The sequence below is a fragment of the Lathyrus oleraceus genome, chromosome 3 (genome assembly GCF_024323335.1).
Source record: "Lathyrus oleraceus cultivar Zhongwan6 chromosome 3, CAAS_Psat_ZW6_1.0, whole genome shotgun sequence".
Taxonomy (NCBI): domain Eukaryota; kingdom Viridiplantae; phylum Streptophyta; class Magnoliopsida; order Fabales; family Fabaceae; genus Lathyrus; species Lathyrus oleraceus.
The window spans coordinates 138,882,533-138,903,630 of record NC_066581.1 but is presented as its reverse complement, the minus strand read 5'-3'; the positions used below and the strand labels follow the sequence as shown (position 1 = coordinate 138,903,630).

At 36.5% G+C, this 21,098-nt stretch overlaps 2 long non-coding RNA genes across 3 annotated transcripts; both read left to right on the top strand.

Moving 5' to 3' along the window:
* The first annotated feature begins 18,437 nt into the window (after positions 1–18,437).
* Positions 18,438–19,648, top strand: LOC127125817 (uncharacterized). Of its 2 annotated transcripts, none has more exons than XR_007804814.1 (2): positions 18,438–19,075; positions 19,276–19,648. It is a non-coding gene; the product is annotated as an uncharacterized LOC127125817 (long non-coding RNA). The 2 variants fall into 2 exon arrangements; XR_007804813.1 differs by having other exon boundaries at positions 18,438–19,080.
* Positions 19,649–19,833: 185 nt separating this feature from the next.
* Positions 19,834–20,478, top strand: LOC127125818 (uncharacterized). The gene is made up of 2 exons (XR_007804815.1): positions 19,834–19,979; positions 20,107–20,478. It is a non-coding gene; the product is annotated as an uncharacterized LOC127125818 (long non-coding RNA).
* The last annotated feature ends 620 nt before the right edge of the window (positions 20,479–21,098 follow it).

Genomic DNA, 21,098 nt, shown 5'->3' with positions numbered 1-21,098 from the left:
TAACGCACGGTGGCGGCTCTGTTGTTCTTGTTTTCCCGCCGGTTTTTCGCGTAATGCGACACCTCCCGAACCCAAAATCTATTAAGGTCTTTCCTGTTCTTTTCCACCTTTCCTTATTGGATGAAAGAAAAGTCGGTGGCGACTCTTGCTATCCGCGACATTGCGATAAAAAGCAAAACACCCCAAGTCAGTTCACCGTATGACAGAACTGGCGACTCTGCTGGGGACCCTTAAAAAGAGAGGTTACCTTAAAAACAAGATCACTTATTCAAATTGTCTGATTTACTTTTGAGGGATTGCTTGGGTATTTTATGCTTGAGTGAAAGATCCTACACCCGGATCTAGTGTACCTTAGGTAAGTAGCAATAGATCATCGCGACTATCCGGCGTATACTGGAATGGTTAAAATGATGGCTACGGTTAATGTGACACTTTGGATGTCCTGATGTTCCTCATGTTTACTTGAGGAAAAATATGGCTTCCGCGTGGTGTCATTAAAGCATTAACCAGACCTTTAGAACCCTAATTGACTCATCCTAGCCATTAGAAAGTAGTGAGATAACTGACTTCGGTTCCAACTGAGGTTGGTTGAGACTCGATACTACACTCTTTGAGATTGGACTTTAGGGAAGCTTCAGTCAACCACTTGGTGTTGCACTGAAGTGGACTCAAAGAAAGGTCAATGATTTGAGATCCTTCTAGAACCCGGTTACTATTCTAGGACAGGTTGAGCCAACCAAACTTCAGTGGGGAGAGTACTTACCTATGGAACTCATGCAAGCCTTAAAACCTAGGAATGATTGTTGTGTGACTTGTTTGTGCTTGTTGTTTACTTAACAACATAACATCATAACATCATAACATCATAACATCATAACATCATGACATTGTGCTAACCATTTCAAGGACTTAGGGATTTAGCTTTGCTCCGTTAAACAGGTTATGGCTTCCAGGAAGACCATCCGGATCAATTTTGTAGCAATCTTTCCTCAACTAAAGGATTTGGTGTCAGAGCTTCCCGATCATGCTCAGTTCATTAAGAAGCATGGTTCCCTCCTCAATTTGGTTACTACTGGTTTCAAAGAAGATATGATGAGAGTTCTATTCCAGTTCTTCGATCCTAAACATCATTGCTTCACCTTCCCAGATTATCAGTTGGTACCCACATTAGAAGAATTTTCCAGGCTGCTTGGGATACCTATCCTTGATCAAACACCTTTCAGTGGTTTAGAAAAGATTCCGAAGTCTGAAGAAGTTGCCGCAGCTTTACACATGACAAAGTCCGACATTGAAACCAATTGGGTAACAAGAAGTGGAGTTAAGGGTTTACTTGCCAAATTTCTGATAAATAAGGCCCGAGAATTCTTAAAGATTATGGATGTCCACGCTTTCGAAGATGTCCTAGCATTACTAATCTATGGTTTGGTGTTATTTCCTAATCCAGACCAATTCATAGACATGAATGCTATTAAGATATTTCTCACTCATAATCCTGTGCCTACCTTGCTTTGAGACATTTTGCATTCCCTTCACACCCGTACTATGAAAAGGCAAGGGACTCTCATGTGTTGCATACCTTTATTGTCTAGGTGGTTTATTTCGCACCTTCCTCAATCAGTCTTGAAGAACGAGCAGAATTTGAAATGGTCTCAAAGGATAATGTCGCTCTCCCATTCAGACATCTGTTGGTGTCCCAATCTTAGAGAAAATGTTATTCTCATCGACCGTTGTGGAGAATTCTCTAACGTACCACTCATGGGAATAAGAGGAGGTATTACTTATAATCCTGCTCTAGCCCTGCGTCAGTTTGGTTATGCTCGAAGAGATGGCCCACATGAAATAATCCTTCAAAGCACTGTGTTTGACTATGACAATGACTCTCAAGATCTCCGTCAAAAGTTTGTACGAGCTTGGGGCATGGTGAAAAGAAGTACTTTAGGGAAGAAAAACTCTATTCCTATGGAACCTTATCTCAGATGGGTACGCGCAAGAGCTCGTGAACTTGGCATGCCATATCTTGCAGTTGGACCACTGATTGTTGAGCCAGAAGTTGAAGGAAGTATTTCTCAGATCATTCCTTATCCAGATATGCCTACCGATGTTGAAGAACTGAAGAGATCCTGGATCCAGTTGAGAGAGGAAAGGGATACTTTTGAGACTCAGTTCGTTGCAGAAAGGAAGAAAGTGTTAGAACTTACCAGTCAGCTTAATGAGGAACGAAGACTCAATGCATATCTTCGCCCAAAAAGAAGTCGCCCCTGGGAGACTTGAGCTTTCATTGTATTTTTATTATTATTCCCTTTTGTAATGAACATTGAAAAAAAATTATTATTAGTAAAAGTTTCCCTCTTTTTGGTGGTTTACGCAAAGTTAAATTCCCAAAGTCCTTGAAAACATTTCATACATTGCATAGCATAACATAACATTGCATAACAGATATCCTAAAGAGATCAATATTCTCACGGTCTTCCTTCTAAACAGAAAAATGGACCTCGAACAAACTGTCAAAGATCTCCAGGCTCAGAATGCTCAATTCCAGGAGATGATGCTGAGCTTATCCAAAGGGCGGGAGGAACTGAAGGCTCTTTTGCTCGAAAAGAAGAAAGACAAGAAACCTGTGAGTTACATTAACCTGGGAAGAAGGCTTAAAGGACAGGCTGTGGGAGTCAAGATTAGACTTCCGAAGGATCAAGAAGGGGAGACAGAAAATGATTCAGAAGAAGAGGATGTCGATCTCTTCAACTCTGAGGATGACGATGAAGATTATGAGAAGGAACAGTACTCTCCAAGAGATGGCAAGTACAAGTTGCTGGAAGAACGTATGCTAGCTATGGAGGGTCAAAAGGCGCCCGATCTTGATTTCGAAAGCTTAGGTCTGGTCTCTGATGTGGTCATTCCCGGCAAATTCAAGGTCCCTGCTTTCACTAAGTATGATGGGGCATCTTGTCCTCAGATGCATCTGAGAGCTTATGTGAGAAAGATTCAGCCGCATACCACTGATAGGAAACTATGGATCCATTTCTTCCAAGAGAGTCTATCTGGCACACAGTTGGAATGGTATTATCAGCTTGAGAGCTCTAACATCCGCACCTGGACTGATTTAGCGACAGCTTTCTACAAGCATTACCAGTATAATTCTGAATTAGCACCTACTCGGTTACAGTTGCAGAATATGACTATGGGATCTAAAGAAAGCTTCAAAGAATATGCTAAAAAATGGAGAGATTTGGCTGGCAGAGTCAAACCTCCCATGACTGATCGAGAGTTAGTGGACATGTTCATGAGTACATTGACTGGCCCGTTCTACAGCCATCTACTGGGAAGTTCTTCATCGGGTTTCACTGAACTTATACTGACAGGTGAACGTGTTGAAAGCGGCATTCGAAGTGGAAAGATACAGGCGACTACCTCTGCAAGCACCAAGAGGTCCTACCAGGGGAGGAACGAATCAAATGCCGTGTACGGTCAAAAGGGTCGTAACAAGAAAAATCGTGACCTTACCATTGGAGCAGTTACGATTGCAGCACCGCCGTCTCAAAACTTCCAGCACAGGCAAGACAAGCCAAGAAGGCAGTTTACCAGGATCAATATGACCTTGGCACAGGCACTGCAGGGAATGCTAAAGGCAAATCTGATCACCCTCAGAGATCCTCCTACGAAACCCAACACTAATTCTTCTCGTTATAATCCCAACGCCAGGTGTGCATATCACTCCGATAGCCCCGGGCATGATACAAACGATTGTTGGTCATTGAAGAATAAGGTTCAGGATATGATCGATGCGGGGGAAATTGAATTTGAGCCTCCGGAGACTCCTCCTAATGTCATCACGGCACCTATGCCTAACCATGACAAGACTGTTAATGCTGTGGATGGCAATTCTCACATTTCTAATGTAGCTGATTTAACATCTCCTCTCCTGATCATCAAGAAGAATTTATTGCAAGCTGGTTTATTTCCAGGTTGTACTGAAAGTTGCGATCGCTGTATACTCCGACCCAATGAGTGCTTGAAGTTGAGGAATGGTATTCAACGGCTGATGGATGATCGCACGATTCTCTTCGAAAAGGTTCCTAAAGTGGAAAACCCTACTGAAGAAATATCTGTGATTGCTAGGTCCAAAGTTCCAGTGAAGATTACCGCTACTAGAATGCCTGTGAAGATTACTGCGGAGCCCAAGGTAGCTCCTCTGATCATTACTGCACCTGGCCCAGTACCGTATTCCTCAAGCAAGGCCATTCCGTGGAATTATGGAGGTGATGTTTACATCCATGGCATAAAGCAAGTTGGTAATGTTGCTAATCCTAATGACATTGTTGGGACTAGTAAAGTTACTCGAAGTGGAAGGATCTTCTCTCCGGAAATCTCGCCTCCCGCCCCTGAAACTCGAGGCAAGGAACCAGTCAACCCTTCTCAGTCAGAGACACCCGTCGAAGTTACTACTGAAGATGTTGCCAAACAAGAAATGGAAGAAATGTTGAAAATCATCCGCAAGAGTGATTTTGATGTGGTAGAACAGCTGGGGCATACTCCGTCTAAGATCTCGATGTTATCCTTGTTATTATCTTCTGAATCTCATGCCAAAGCGCTGATAAAATTCTTGAAGACCGCTCATGTACCTCAGGAGACCTCCGTTGATTAGTTCGAAAACTATGTTGCTAACCTGACTGTTGACAACGGCTTAGGCTTTTCCGATGCTGATCTGACACCAGCAGGAAAGAATCACAATAGAGCTCTGCATATCTCCATTGAGTGTGAGGGGATCACCTTATCTCACGTATTGATCGACAACGGCTCTTCTTTGAATGTGCTGCCGACAGCTGTGCTCGATAAACTTGACTGTAAGAGCATCAAATTGAAACCTAGTGATACTGTGGTGCGTGCGTACGACGGTGCAAAAAGTGTTGTCCATGGTGAAGTGGTTCTCCCTATCAAGATAGGACCTCAAGTCTTCAACACTACCTTTCACGTGATGAACATCCGTCCTGCCTATTCATGCTTGCTGGGACGCCCTTGGATTCATGAGGCAAGTGCCGTAGCTTCATCTCTCCATCAAAAACTGAAGTATCCAATAGAGGGTAAGATTGTCACGGTGTGTGGAGAAGAAGAGTACATTGTCAGTAGTGTGCAGGCCTTCAGATACGTTGAAATGGATGGCGAATTCTTTGAGACTCCCACTCAGTCATTTGAAATGGTTCACCCGCCCAGTCCTGTCCTTAAGCCGACTCCCCTTGTGCCCAAGGTTATTCGTGCTCCTCTTGCCATGATTTCTCTGAAGGACGCTCAAGCCGTGGTTGAGAATGGTGGTCGTACTGGTTGGGGTCAACTGATCAACGTACCATACAAGTCTGACAAGTCTGGCCTGGGATTTAACTCTGAAAAGATGGTCAAAGATCAAATTAATGCTGTAGAAGATGCTGATAGCGATTGCGACCTGGGTAGCTGGATTTTCCCAACAATTGGTGACGGACTCAATAATTGGAAGGCTGAAGACACTATCCCGATTTCCTTTAGTCAGGAGTAATTGTTATTGTCTATATTAGCGTTGCAAATTTTTTAGTTTTTTACAATTGAACTTCTTAAAGCATTGTGTTTATGCCCGAGGCACAATAGCTAATTTGTTAAGGGTTTTGTCATTTTCATAAGCATATTCATATTCAATAAATCAATGGACTTTTTGCATTCAAATATTGCGCTCTTTATCTTTCCTGTCATCTTCCAAAAAAAAAAAGGCTATGTTTTCTTACACACACTCACGTAACGAATTGCAGATCCATACCCACTCTGGATCCTGTTGATAATAGCTACTACCGTCCATTATGACTTTGAAAATCCGATCTACCAAGCCGAGGATGGAAGTGAGGAAGATTGTGAAGTACCTGGAGAACTTGCCAGACTGTTACTGCAAGAAGAAAGGACTATACAGCCGCATGAAGAGTCAATCGAAATTGTAAACCTGGGTACTGAAGTGGACAAGAGAGAAGTCAAAATAGGAGCAGGCTTGGAAAACAGTATTAAAGAAAGATTGATTCAGATGTTACATGACTATGTAGAGATTTTTGCTTGGTCTTATGAAGACATGCCAGGATTGGATACTAACATAGTAGTGCATCGTTTGCCAACGAAGGAAGATTGTCGTCCTGTTAAGCAAAAGGTTCGCCGCATGCGTCCTGAAATGTCTGAGAAAATCAAAGCCGAGGTTATGAAACAATTTGATGCAGGTTTTCTGGCTGTTACTTCTTATCCCCAATGGGTTGCTAATGTGGTACTAGTGCCGAAGAAGGATGGTAAGGTGCGAATGTGTGTAGATTACAGAGATTTGAATAAAGCAAGTCCCAAGGATGACTTTCCACTTCCGCACATTGATGTCCTGGTAGATAACACCGCTCAACACAAAGTATTCTCCTTCATGGACGGCTTCTCAGGTTATAATCAGATTAAGAGGGCGCCTGAGGACATGGAGAAAACTACGTTTGTGACGCAATGGGGCACTTTCTGTTACAAAGTAATGCCATTCGGTTTAAAGAACGCCGGGGCAACGTACCAGCGCGCCATGGTGGTTTTGTTCCATGACATGATTCATCATGAAATAGAGGTATATGTGGACGACATGCTAGCCAGATCTCATACTGAAGAAGAACATCTCGATCATTTGTACAAATTATTTGAGAGGTTGAAGAAATACAAGCTGAGATTGAACCCGAACAAATGCACCTTTGGAGTAAGATCCGGTAAACTCTTGGGATTTATGGTCAGCAGTAAAGGAATCGAGGTTGACCCGGCTAAAGTAAGAGCTATTCAAGAAATGCCAGTGCCCCGTACAGATAAGGAAGTCAGAGGTTTCTTGGGACGTTTGAATTACATCGCCCGGTTTATCTCCCATTTAACTGCTACCTGCAAACCCATCTTCAAACTACTGAGGAAAAATCAAGAGATGATATGGAATGACGAATGTCAAGAAGCTTTTGACAAAATCAAGAAGTATCTCCAGGAACCTCCGATCCTGGTACCACCAGTTGAAGGAAGACCTCTAATCATGTACTTGACCGTGTTAGAAAATTCAATGGGGTGCGTATTGGGGCAACATGACGTGTCTGGTCGAAAAGAGCATGCCATATACTATCTTAGCAAAAAGTTTACCGACTGTGAAACAAGATACTCACTGCTCGAGAGAACTTGCTGTGCTTTGGCCTGGGCTGCTCGCCGACTAAGACAGTATATGTTGAATCATACCACTTTGTTGATTTCTAAGATGGATCCCATTAAATACATATTTGAGAAACCTGCCCTCTCCGGAAGAATAGCGAGATGGCAGATGATTTTAACAGAGTATGATATCCAGTATACTACCCAGAAAGCAATCAAAGGAAGCGTGCTAGCTGATCATTTGGCTCATCAAGCAGTGGATGATTACCAATCTATGAATTTTGAGTTCCCAGATGAAGATGTCATGCTTGTTACTGATTATGAAGAACCTGGACCGGATAAAGGACCCGAACTAGGATCCCGATGGACTATGGTTTTCGATGGATCTTCTAATGCGTTGGGTAATGGTGTTGGTGTTGTAATTATTTCTCCCAAGGGTTGCCATACGCCTTTCACTGCTAGACTATGTTTCGATTGTACCAACAATATGGCCGAGTATGAAGCATGTATTTTGGGACTCAGAGCTGCTATAGACTTGAGAATCAAGTTTTTGAGTGTGTACGGAGACTCAGCATTAGTAATCATTCAGATCAAAGGAGAATGGGACACTAAACATCCGAATCTCATCCCTTATCGAGAGCGGGTGTTGACATTAATCCCATACTTTGAAAAGATTACATTCGAACATATTCCACGAGAAGAGAATCAGTTGGCAGACGCCTTGGCCACCATGTCATCTATGTTCAGAGTCAGATGGGACAATGAAGCTCCCAGGATCACCATTGAACGACTAGATGAACCAGCATATTGTTATGAACTTAACGCTGCTGAAGCAGAAGAGAAACCTTGGTTCCACGAAGTAAAAAGATATTTAGAAGCTCAGGAACACCCTGAAGGGGCGTCCATCAATGACAGAAAATTTCTGAGGAAGTTTTCCGCTAGATTCTTTTTGAGTAATGGAGTGTTATACAAACGTAATCATGATTCGACTCTGCTTCGCTGTGTGGATAAAAAGGAAGCAGAAAAGATTATGGAAGACATGCATGACAATATTTTTGGGACTCATTCTAGTGGACATACAATGGCTAAGAAGATTCTGAGATTAGGGTATTATTGGTCTACCATGGAAGCTGATTGCCACCATCACTCCAGAACTTGTCACAAGTGCCAGATCTATGCGGATAAAATACATGTGCCTCCTGCTCCATTGAACGTGTTGACAGCACCTTGGCCCTTTGCAATGTGGGGCATTGATATGATTGGAGAGATTAAACCTACTGCTTCCAATGGACATCGTTTCATCCTTGTTGCTATTGATTACTTTACGAAATGGGTAGAGGCAGCCTCATTCGCTTCTGTCACCAAGAATGTGGTGGCACGATTCATCAAGAATAATCTCATCTGTCGATACGGCATTCCGGAAAGAATTATCACTGACAATGGTACTAATTTGAACAACAAGATGATTACCGAACTCTGCACGCAGTTCAACATAAAACACCATAACTCTTCTCCATACCGGCCAAAGATGAACGGCGCCGTGGAGGCTGCTAATAAGAATATTAAGAAGATTATACAAAAGATGACATTAACATACAAAGACTGGCATGAGATGTTACCGTTTGCTCTTCATGGTTATCGCACTTCAGTACGCACTTCGACCGGGGCAACTCCTTTCTCTTTAGTCTACGGAATGGAAGCCGTTTTACCAGTGGAAGTCCAGATTCACTCTCTAAGAATCATAAAAGAGGCGGGCTTAGATAAAGATGAATGGATTCAGACTCGACTCGACCAGATAAACTTGATCGATGAGAAGAGACTTGCGGCTGTGTGTCATGGACAGATATATCAGAAGCGCATGACCCAGGCATTTAACAAAAGAGTCAAGAGACAGGTATATCGAATTGGCGATTTGGTAATAAAGCGTATCATTCTACCACAGGGTGATCCCAGAGGCAAATGGATTCCCACGTACGAAGGGCTGTTTGTAGTTAAGAAGGTATTCTCTGGTGGAGCCATGATACTAGCTACAATGGACGGCGAAGACTTCCCGCATCCCGTGAACGCAGACATAGTCAAAAAATACTACGCATAAAAGAGACCTGCTAGGTCGACGTACCTAGGCAAAAGTAAGGGCATCCCGGCAAACCAAAAGGGTTCGGGCAAAAATTAGGGATAAACATATAAAAAATGTACACCCGGCAAGTCGAAAACCTGAAAAGGAGGCTTGGGCAAAAAAGGGTATCCTGGTGGACTGAAAACCTGAAAAGGCGGTCCAGGCAAAAATTAGGGATTGAAAGCGTATGACTATGTCCCGTTCTCAGACAGCTTCATCCAGGTTCAAGGGACTGAACAAGCCGATCACTTCTATCCGACAGCAGGAGATGAGATGCTTGAAGACATAATGACAGCAGCAGAATTAGAATCGATAGGACTTTTCCTTCATAGCTTTTTCTTTATGTTCTCGACAATTTCCTCTTACTAGGATTTCTGTCTCTTTGTACACCAATTGCCTGTTTATAGGCCCTCTTTCAAAATCAATACAATTTTATTTCCAAAAAGATGCTTTTGTTTTTCTTTTTCTGTTTTGTTTGCATAAACGTCCATTGATTTAATTTGAATTGATATGTGCATTTGAATATGATCGTTGCGTACCAAAAATACATAAGATAGAAATAGCGATTACTACAAGACTTCAGGATCGAGAAGAAGGGCTAACCATGCTTTCCAATGAGTCCGTTGCTGAGTCTATCCCCCAGCAAAGCCAGTTATTCCCCAGAAGCAATTGGCATTACTAGACAAATTGGTCATCTCTTCCATCCCCAGCCAGGCTCTGTCGAATATTTCTACCATCAGACAAGAATCAAGTATCCTCAGCTAAGAAAGGATCACCGATACCAGAAGACTGAGATTTATTTCCCCAGTAGAGTCCTCGGGAAGAACTTTCCAGATGCATAATTCATTCATTACATCATTTCACGGCATACGCATGCATACATTGTTCGCATTTATTGTCGAAAGCATAAAACATCTCATGCATCATGACATGGCATGAAGCTAACTTTATTTTTCAGGTTAATATATCCTCCTAAGGATGGTATCTTTAAGCCCATCCCGACCATTTATTGCAAATACAGCATCTACAAATACGATCAGATACAGTCTAACGTACGGTTCATTCTGATTCAGCTCAACATATGACCCCTCCCACTCAGATACGATCTAACGGACGATCCACTCTGACCTTCAACTACTCCAATACGGTCTAATTTACGACCCAGTTGGACCTTTCATTTCTCAGAGACTACCTAGCGTACGGTACATTCTGACCTTTACCTCTCCAGATACAGCCTAATGGACGGCTCATCTTGCAACTCAGATACGATCTAGCATACGATCCATTCTGATATTTCATCCCCAGCGGAGTCACCGGCCTGATGGACAACTCATTCTGCAACTCAGATACGATCTAGCGCGCGATCCATTCTGATCTTTCATCCCCAGCGAAGTCACCCGCCTAATGAACAACTCACTATGCTATTCAGATACGATCTAGTGTATGATCCATTCTGATCCCTTATCCCCAGAAGTGTATGACACATTCGGACTCCACAGCAAAGTCGACAGCCGAATGGATGACTCGCCATACGGTCTAGCGTACGACCCGATATGACACCCATGTCTTCAGATATCATCTAATGTACGACGCACTCCGAAGCTCTCATCATCAAACTACCTGGATGGCATCTTTAAGCCCATCTCCATTAACAGGTGCAAAATTTTGGGCATTCTAATGTTCAATAATCTTCCACCTCCAGACCACGAATGACGCACTTACCATTCTAACTCTCTCGGTTCAAGAATCTTGAACAGGGGCAGCTGTCATACCCCAAAATTTGCCCATTAATCTTGCAAAACATTTCTCGAAGCACTCCAACTTATTCCGCAAGGCACTGACCTTAAAGGAACAAAAGCCCAGCTCACAATAGGCCCAATCCAGAAAAAGGCCCAAACTAGCTTGCTCGCTAGGCGAGCAAATCCTTCGCCTAGCGAAGCTTGCGAATACCAGAATTATTGGGCTTCATTCTGAACCCATTAGGTCACAAATGGCCTGCTCACTAGGCGAGCAACTCCTTCGCCTAGCGAAGCTTGCGAATATCAGAATTTTTGGGCTTCATTCTGAACCCATTAGGTCACAACAAGAGCATTATAAATAGCCAAGCTTCAGTCAAAGGAGGAAAAAAAAAACAGACGACGACGGACGGAAACCCTGGCATAGAAACCCTAAAGACTAGTCCAGAGAGGTCGAAGTAAAGAAACCCGGACGGCCGCTCATCCGCACCGAAGTTACCGCCGTCCAACTCCACCCGATACCAAAAGCGATCTGCCAGTTCAGTGTCAGCTGCAACAGGTTTGCGCATCACTATTGTTTTTATGCTTCCAAGTTGTAATCTCTAAATACATAATGCATCATAATCGAATTTTTGGATATGTAGTTAGATTTTGCATGTGAGTTTAAGTATGCCTGCCTATCCTGAATGTTTGACCATATTATTTCTGTAATTGAATACCATAAGGCTTGCAGCAGGCTGAGATTATACTGTTCTGAAATTCAAAACCCGCAGACGCTCGCTAGCACATCGCTAAGCGAGCAGGTAGCGAATATTCGCTAGGCCTTCGCTAGGCGAGGCAGAGGCGAACGTGACAGTCGCTAATATTTTGGTCGTTATGTCCTATGCTTATCTGATCTATTCTATGTTAATTCTGTGTTGTTTGCCTGACATGCATACTGCTGTGTTCGTTTTGCGGTGTAATCCTCGATTGCACCCTGATTTGGTATTCTAACCCGTTTGCTGAATGTTGCAAAGGTTCACACACCCCAGGAAAAGATTGCTGTTTAGGTCTTCCACTTTATTTGTGGGATACCCTTGTGAAGATCTACCCTAAATTGCTTAATTAATTTTAATGTAGTAATTTTAATGTATTATTTTTAATGTATTAATTTTAATGTGGAAATTCATCCTAATTACCTAATTAACTTTAAAATATGGCCTTTAAATATGTGATCTTGGACCTCTCCTTTGCCTTACGATATTACGGTATTACGGTCATGTCCCGCGAATGTAGGGATACACTTAGCAAAGACCCTTCGATTAAATCATCATGTCCCTCTAAAATAAATCATAGCCCCTCGGATGTTGCCTTCGAATATATGATTTTGTCCCTCGATGACCCTTCGGTGTAGCCTACGGTTAAATGATGATCGTCCCTTCGAATGCTAAGGTATCCTTACAACTGTTGCCTTCAATGACCAATCGACGGCCCTGCGATGACCCTTTTACCTCCAAAGGCTAAAATTACTTACTTCTCAATAGTAAGGACAGTTTTACCCTCCTAAGGATTGGAAATGCCCATAAAGACCCTAGGAAGGTATAACTCTCAATTGCTGGATCATAACCTAAAACATTTTCCATCCCTCACACTTTGCAAATCCTAGAAAATCACCACCTGGTATACATTCATACTAGAATCATTACCAAGTTATATTTTTCTAAATCGTTTTCAAAATCAAATGAGATAAATACTTTGTATACATTCATACGAGAATCATTACAAAGTTAAACTCTCTATTCAAAACATTTTTAAGCAATTCACGAACACTTTTTCAGACGAAATATAAGTGATCCAGCAATTAAGAGCCCATGGATAACCATGGATACAAAGGGTGCTAATACCTTCCCTTTGTATAATGTACCTCCCGAACCCAAAATCTATTAAGGTCTTTCCTGTTCTTTTCCACCTTTCCTTATTGGATGAAAGAAAAGTCGGTGGCGACTCTTGCTATCCGCGACATTGCGATAAAAAGCAAAACACCCCAAGTCAGTTCACCGTATGACATCTTCTTTCCATAAACACGAACCTTGGAGTGGTTAGTCTTCAAGTTTCAAAACCTTTGAGCTCAATACCTTGGTTTTACACGGGATAACCAAAAACCTGTGAGATTTTAACATTGGGGTGATCTCGAATCTGTAAAGATTTTAATACATGGTTGAGCTTAAACCTATCTTGGTTTTTACATTGGGATGACCAAGAACCTCATAGGTTTTATCACGGGCTGATCAATAACTAAAACTAGGACTAAATCAAACAATCCTGAACAAAAATGATTTTTACAGGTTTAGATTTTAAACAGAAAAAAGCCCTAAATGGACAATATTCAACCAAGGTGTATATGAAATATTTCCTTGGTGAATTTATAATTCTACCATTTCTATAATTAGAAAAATAATCTCACTCATAAAAAGACTTTTCTCACAAAAGCACTTAGGCTAAAAATATAGTGAGAGATAATTAAAGAAATGATTAGAGAGAGCGGGAGTGAGATATGAAAGTGTCAAAACACGATTTTGGATAGTTTGAAATGATAAATGGAACCTCTATTTATAAGTCTGAGGTTGGCTTAAAAAGGAAATTTCAATAAAAACATTTTGTAACAATCTAATCGATTACCACATATTCCTAATCGATTAGAAGATAGAAATAATCATTTGTAAGTTCTCAAAAACGAAGTTTAAGATATATACTTGTTGCACAAAATCAAGACACTTTTAAAATAGCTTAGGTCTTAAGTTTGCACATATCTAATCAATTGGACAAATGTTCTAATCGAATAGGAAAGTCAAAAAAATTCCTATAACTATTTTGACTGCTCCCAATTCATCTAACACAACTTCCATATGTTTTTCAAAAAAAATTATTTTGGTAAAGCATTTTTAAAAATAGTTCACTGTGTGTCTGTGTCTGTGTGTGCGCACACAGACACACGCTTTAGCCTTGTTCTTTCACGATAAAGCCCTTTTGCCTTATAATTTTTCACTCGTTACTAAAATATAAGATCACCGTTTTTGAGTTAGGAGATCACCATATTGCTTCAAGACTTTTTCGGATACTTCTTTTTATGTTCAGACATGCTTGAGTGGCTTTGAGATGAGGCTTTAGTTGCATTCTTTGTTTTCCATCATCGAATAGTGAAGTCCATCAAATCCTAATGACAAGGTTTATATCTTTATCTGTTTAATCCTTCATGCTTGACTTATCATAATACTTTAGTTGTCATCATAAAAAATTAATGTCCTTGTTAAAAGCATATCACCTGCAAAACACGGTTCCACATCTCTCACTTTGATTTAGCCATAGCGCTTTGAAAAAGTCCTTGTGTTTAAGTGAGAAAACTTGTTATGAAAAGGGGTAAATTTTTAAATTCACCAAGATCTACATTTTTCTTGGTTGAATATTTCTTTCTTAGGAAGTGTTTGTTTGGGATCAAAGTTAAACTCGTTAAAAGCTATGTTTGAGGGATTTGGTATTAAGTCATCATTTAGTTCGTGAGCTGAGCCACTTAAGGAAAAGCTCTGTTGGTGGGTTCTTTATGATAATAATTAAAAAATATTCTCTTCAATTCGTGAGCTCAACCCGATGTAAAATCTCTACTTGATTCGAGATCAGCCTAGTGTAAAATTTCAATTTAGTCGTGGTTAACCTGTGTAAAATTCCAGTTCGATTTGGAGAATAGTCAATTAAAAACTCCACATTCGTTTAAGATTAGGTTGTATAAGATATTAGGGCTAAAGCTTGGAGACTAACTATTTGGAACTTCGTTCGTATTTGAAAGGAAGACTAACCTCTTAAGTCCATTGTTCTTGTTTGGTTGGAAGTTAACATGAAACTTCATTTTTTTATAATGGTCTAGTATTTTGGATGACTTATTGTTTTTTTCTCGGCCCGATTTTCCATTGGTTTGTTGTTCTTGCACACCTCTAGTGCTCCTTTGTTCTGTTTGTTTCTTTTTGTCACACTTTTTATTATTTATATAATAGTTTACCATTAAAAAATAAATATAATTTTTTTAAAAATTAATAAAATGATCAATATTAAATTTATTATCATATTAATTATATAATTTTAATAAGGTTAATATATAATAACAAAAATATAAATATATAGAATATTCAAGCTGCCTATCTTAAATTTTGACCATCACTATTTTTTTTCTCCTTAATGACTTACAACTTCAGTATATTATGATGTATTTGTCCATCTTAAAATCCACATGTTTTTCTTGTTCATGGGAGTTTAATGTGATGAGAAATTGTCCCATTTCATAACTTACATATAATTCATTTCATTTTCTTCATTCTCTTTCTACTAAGTAACAACTACTACCATCATTTAAAAAAAAAATCATTTTCGAACTCTCATTTTCCATATCAACCGTCACCCCTCATTATTTTTTTTTATATTTTCAAACTAAAACTTTTATTTTATGAAACATATAATTTTCATTCTTTTAATATTTTGATAATTTTATTATTAATTCCTGTTTACATATTTATTTCATAAATACACTGAAATGGTATTCTATTTCAAACATTTTATAACTCAAAAGTTAAAAATCGACACCTTATATCTTTTCAACCATTTAAAATTAATATTTTTCGTTACAATTTGTTTTAAATAAATCATTATTACAACAACATTATTAAAACCACTTTTATAATTTCCCATCACCCCAATTTATTCATGATTTGTTTTTTAAAAGATTTAATTAAAATACACTGAAAGTGTAAAAGAATTATACCATCAGTTAATCATAGACGTTGAATATTAAAACAAGTTTGATTTTTATTTAAAAAACCTACAAAATAATGTAAACGGATGATGATGATGAATCGATAGTGTAAAACTTAGTAATTAACCTCTTTTTAAAATTGTATTTGGTTTCATTGTCATGACTAAACTTGTTAACATTGTTTAATGTCATGACTAGACTTGTTAAGGTTATTATATCTTAGATAATATTCATAAAAGTACTTTATATTTTTTTATATATTATAATTCAACTCGATTCAATAAAAATTTAAAATTTAGTTTGAAAGTATTTAAAAAAATTGGTTCGAATTTGGTTTAATTAAAATATGTGAATAGTTTGGTTTAATTCAATAATTCGATCTTGATCTGATCAAATAGATAAAAATTAATAAAAATAAATTATTTTAAAAACAAAATTTTTACTAAGAGTTGTATATTTTTCGTCAAATTCAAAGAATATTAAAAAAATATCTAAACTTTTTTGAATGCCTACATGTTTGTTAGTGAATTTTATTTATAAAAGAAAAGGAGAGTGTAATATTTTTTATATAAGTTTTGAATAATAAAATTAAAGAGAATTTATTAAATATTAAATTTTTAAATGTTAAAAATTTAATTAGACAATTTTGATACTCAATGTACATGAGTTATAATCACAATAGACAATTTCAAAACTAGTCATGTGAGTATTCATCGATAAAAGGAATAAAAGAAATTGCTTCAAATTCTTATTAGAGGATGAAGTTTCAAAATGAATTGAATTACCCGAGGAAACAGAATGCATGTGAAGTAAAATAAAGAAGAAAACAACAATAAGATAGAATCTACAAAAGGAAGAGTAACAAGCCTATTACAAACACACATAAGCGACAAATATGTCAGTACATTGTAATAAATGGAATAAAAGACAATTTGAATTTCTCTTCAATCATGCAAAACTAGTAGTATAAAATAGCATAGTTTTAGTCTTAGTACATTCATACATTACTTTAAATATTTGAAAGCTAAGTAATAGAGACTATTCTCCACAAGATTCTTATTATAAAAAATTTGCAGCTTTATTTGCAACTTTCTGGTTCTACATCAGATATTCATGTCTTACTATTAGGGAGTTCATCTCTCTTTAGTCACATTGTGAATGCATGTGACTTTATAATTCTATTTTTTATAAAATGAATGTTTCCCTTCATGTTCACACAACAAATAATTTTTTAAGTATTTTTTTATCTTATAAACATTATTTTGTTTATTTCCTTTTTCTTATTTTAAAAATATCTATTTAAAATATTAATACAATTCTTTTTTAATTTTATTATTATGTTTTTATTTATTACGTTTCACATATAAAACCACTCAATTAACTATAGTTAATAAAATATTTTAATAAATTATACTATTTTATCATTAAAATTAACATTTATTGAGAGAGAGAAAAATACTAAATATCAATAGTCTTTGAAATTAAGTAAGCAATATATTTTTTATTTAGATTTATTTTAAATAGGTTTTTTAGTGGGTAATTTCTCTAATTTTTGTAATTTGATCGACTTAAAACTTAAGGCAAGTAGAGAAGGATATTTGTTGGGAATGTCAAATTTAATACGTGGAAATGGTGGTTTGCTAAGGTCAAGGATCTGATCGTAAATTTGAGTGTGTATGAATTGTTGATTTCATTTTTTTTCTCTCGAGGTTTGTTATTGTAATTTGTGTAGAGTATCTCTTATACAATTTATTTTATTAAATTTCTGTTTGACTTATATATATATTTTTTAATAAGTTAATTATGTATAATTATTTTTTATTAAAATAAATTACATAAAAAGTAATTCATATTTAGATATATTTATATAAAAATGAATTGAACAATCAATTTTAATAAAAATAATAGTTACTTTTAAAAACTAAAAAATCTAAATGAATATTAAAATTAATTGTGAAGAAAAAAATAATTAAAATATGTCAATATATTCTGAGTGCTATAAGTGGAACTAAACATATATTTATTCTTTCTACTATCTGTCATTTATTATAAGTCTTCTTATTATTTAAAAAAGTGATAGAAGTAATCAATTCATTAAATATTTATATTATTTTTATCCAAGTATTCTCACAATTAACAATTAATGATATAATAGAAGACATAAAATAAATTTGTGTTTTGTAAATATAAATTTAATACTCTTACTGTTTAAAAAAATCATTGATAATTCTTATAAAGAAATATCTTAATCATCATTGTTCATCTTCTTCTTCTACTGGGTTGAAATTTTAGAACTTGAAAGTGTGCTACTCTCTTGATTTTATCTTTAATTCTTTTTTAATTGCTAACAATTTTTATGTTAGATCAATTCAAGCACAATTTTGCTTTTCTTTTGAAAGATTCAAATTTTTCTGTTTTTACTGTGGTTATTATTCTTGAATACTATTTGATGTATTTAGTCGCATTTTTCAGCATTATTCTCTTTTTTATATATATGAAATTTAAAAATATATTATAATATATTTTTTTTAGAAATTTTAAAATTCAGAGAGATAAAATAAAAATTAGAAAATCAAATAGACCAATAAAGTTGTTGATGGTTTGATAAACTAATGTGACCAATCTGCATCACACATTGAAATAGCAAAAGTAGAACAAGAAATAACACAAAGTGTGGGACAAAAGAGGTAAATATGTTGTTGTTTATATAGAAGTACAGTACTAAAATATGTGGGAATATAGGAATCTATAGATTCAATCCAAACACTTGTAGACAAATCACTTTGTGAAGACAATTCTGACTCACTTGTGCTGCCCTTTATGTTATTATTAACTTTCAAACATTAAGACATCCCTACATCCATCTCATCATTCACCACTATACACAATATGCCATTCATTTTCTGTTCCCCTCCTTACCCTAACCCTAACCCTAACCCTAGCTAGCTACTACCCTATCTTCTTTAATCTCTCTATAAAAGAACCTCATTCTTCTTCCTTAATACTTCACATGTATAAATACTTGTTACTTTCTTCTATATATATACATATACATACACTACTTTTACATCATTTCTTCCATCAACAGTACAATACATGCAAGGAGAAAACTAGGGTTAACTGAATGTTACATTTAATTTGGTTATTTTTGTGTAGTATTATCATCCTAGATATGCCTGGCTCCCTGTATGCCATTTGCGGAGCTCATTAGGTTTTAATGATTGCCTCGGTGAATGGCGTACCAGGAGCCAAGCATGCTGTGAAAGAGAAGAACTCAACTGGTTTCTATCTTTTACTATAGTAATGTATAAATACAGTTTTAATCTCTTATTTGTTTCTTATGCTATTTTTTTGAGTTTGATTAGTACAGGTTCGAAAGGTTTATGTTTGGACACAATTGGTTAAACTCCGTTATTAAAGATCATATTCATTTCCTTGTGATTTATCATTCATTCTGTTACTAGTTGTTGTTCTAACATATCTATTTAATATGTTTTTAGAGACAAACGCCAGATCTCTAACAAGTTCGACAAGCTTCTGGGTGAGTTGATGCGTTGGTTCGATCGGAATTTAATCGACTTTTCAGGAGAGCAAGGGAGAGTAGAGGGATACTTAGCATTAGCAATGCACATAATCTTCAGTGAGGTAGAAAATATTTGGAACAGTCCTAATAAGGTGCATGATTAACTTCAGAAAAAATAAAGGTTTTGTTTACTCATGCAGTGGAAAACAAGTCTGCTACATCGTGACTAAAAATTAGTGTTCTTTGATATTGTCTTATTGTGTTGGTTTCATTCTGATTTGTTTATTGATGTAACAAATCAGAATGTGTATGAATTTTCCTCTAAGTAATAAAAATATATAGATTCTTCATGGATTATGTTTTTGAGTATAAAGTAATTATATAATCAATCAAATTAATAGAGTGTTTACTTTAATGGAATAAGGCGTAGCAGTTAGGAAAGAAACAAATCAATAAAAAAGAAATTTATCGAAGTAGTAAGAAAACTAAAATATTGGTTGTTATAATAATAAAAAGAAATTAATAGAGTGTTTACTTTATTTGTATATAAGTGAAGCTCACTTATATACAAATTTGATGTTGTTTAACAAGTGTATTGTCATAATGTTTTATTGGAATGGTTTATCAAGGTCATCTGATCAATGGGAATCCTGTTGCTATTAAGAAGCTTCTAAATAATCTGTGAGTATTATCCCTATTTAATTTTCAATTATGAAATCTATTTTATAATCTCTATAGTTTTGTGTTTTTTGGTGTCTGTTGTTCAAAACATTGTTTTTTAGAGTAACGGTTTCACCGTAAATGACAGACTTTTGAGGAGATTGGATGATCCTGCAAATGCCTCATTTTGGGAGGTACTCTATTAAGATTCTTATTCTGCTAATAGATTAGAGGGTGGAATATATTGGGTTAAGCAAAACATTAGGTTTTGCATTGTTATATTCTGTTTTGCATTTTATCTCTTGCAAAAACTGAGTTGTTATCAAGCTACTATGATGAAGTGATTGGTGAGTTACATGTTGAGGAATTGTTATGCATTCATTCAGATTTTCGAGTATTAACTTACAGTGATGAATGTATTGTTAGATCTAGTTGATATGTTTGCAGCAACTGTTAAGAATTTCTTGACTATGTTGTGACTTAGGTACTTCACAATTATATTGATATTGATTGGCAGCAACTCTTTGGACTTATTTTTCAGTTAGAAAATGCTGAATTTTTTTTCTTCAGCTAATCAGGATTTGATCTCTGGTCCATCAAATTAATCGAGTTTGGTTTGATTTGGAAGGCTATTGATTTGGAAGATTGTTAACATAAAGTCAATTAAATCAAAAGCTTTTCAAAGCATTAAATCGATTAAACTATTTTTAAAAACATTTTTAAGAATGAAGAAAAATAAGTTTCAAAGATCAAAAACCTAAAACCCCTTCAAAACACCAAAGAAATGGCAAAGGGATTTATCATAGATCAAGAAGGTCAAAGGACCATTGACTAATTTTTTTTGGTATTTTTCAAAAGTCAGAAGTAATTAAAAACTAATTAAAACAAGTTAAAACTCACAAAATTCACCAAAAATATCAAACTTAATCCAAAAATTAATTTTAAATCATAAATGGGAAGAAGAAAATATTTATGAATTTTTTGTGTTGGTCCCATAATTTTTGGATCAAAAATGAATTTATGGTGAATTTTAAAAGAAATGGCTATTTATAAATCAATTTAAAAAATAAAATAAAATGGAAAATCAGGAGCCATCAAATCATCCATTATTAATTGAGCTGGCAGATCTGATGATCCAAA